This window comes from Carlito syrichta, unplaced genomic scaffold (assembly GCF_000164805.1).
Source record: "Carlito syrichta isolate Samal-C Ts95f unplaced genomic scaffold, Tarsius_syrichta-2.0.1 Scaffold302017, whole genome shotgun sequence".
In the NCBI taxonomy this organism is placed as follows: Eukaryota; Metazoa; Chordata; class Mammalia; order Primates; family Tarsiidae; genus Carlito; species Carlito syrichta.
Genome location: NW_007246113.1, coordinates 760,908 through 761,915, shown reverse-complemented (window position 1 = coordinate 761,915; position 1,008 = coordinate 760,908). Strand labels below are relative to the sequence as shown.

At 41.3% G+C, this 1,008-nt stretch overlaps 1 long non-coding RNA gene across 1 annotated transcript in view; it reads right to left on the bottom strand.

Annotated features, from left to right (window-relative positions):
• Positions 1 to 210: 210 nt before the first annotated feature.
• Positions 211 to 1,008, bottom strand: part of LOC103258189 — a 9,059-nt gene continuing 8,261 nt past the window's right edge. The window contains exon 3 of the long non-coding RNA XR_504162.1: positions 211 to 250. This is a non-coding gene — a long non-coding RNA (uncharacterized LOC103258189). The remainder of the gene's footprint in view (positions 251 to 1,008) is intronic.

The following is a 1,008-nucleotide window of genomic DNA, read 5'->3' as shown; positions in this document are numbered from 1 at the left end:
TCCCGCACCTTTGGGAGGCTGAGGTGAGTGGATTGCCTGGCCCCACGGGTTCGAGACACACCTGGGCAACTTGACGAGACCTCATCTCTACAATAAATAAAAAATGAGCTGTGTGTGGTAGTGCGCGCCTGTAGTTCCAGCTACTTGGAAGGTTGAGGTAGAAGGATCGCCGGAGCCCAGGAGGTCAAGGCTGTGGTGGCTGGGAGCGGCTATTGCACTCCAGTCTGGGTGACAGAGTGAGACTCCAACTCTAAAAAAAAAAAAAGAAAGAAAGAAATTAAAAACTCATTAACATTTATAATAGAACCAAAATATTAACTACTTAGTTATAAAATCTAACAAAATGTGCACAAGATATATAAGAGAAATACTACAAAGCCCTGAGGAATGAATCAAAGAACTAAATCAATGAAGAAATATCCCACATAAAGGATAAGAAGTCTCAATACTGTCAAGATGTCAGTTCTTTTCAACTTGATCTAAATATTTAATACAAACCCAATAAAATTCTCAGAAAGTCAAATTCAAAAGTATATAAAAAGAGGCAAAAGACCCATAACAGTCAACTTAATATTGAAGGAGAAGAACAAAGTCAAAGGACTGACAATACCTAACCTCGAGACTTACATAAAGTGACAGTAATCAACATAGTGTGGTATTGGTAAAGAATAGACAAATAGGTCAGTGGAACCCAGAAATAAAGCCTCATAAATATAATCAACTGATCTTCAACAAATGTACAAATGTTGGGAGCCAGCCTTGGAGGCCCGCCTGATTGACAAAGTCCAGGTGCGCTGAGGACCCCCGGCCGCTGACTCAGCAAGTCCAGGCAGCTGAGGCCCTTCTATCTTCTGTCTTTGCCGTTGGTACAGCTGAAGAAATTCTATGCAGTCGTGGAAGAAGAAGATGGCATATTTATGTGAAGTACTCACAGCTAACCTGGAAATGTCATGGTTCATTTTCCCATTTTCCCACTATGCTGCTTGGCCTTTTCTAACATACGCAAGG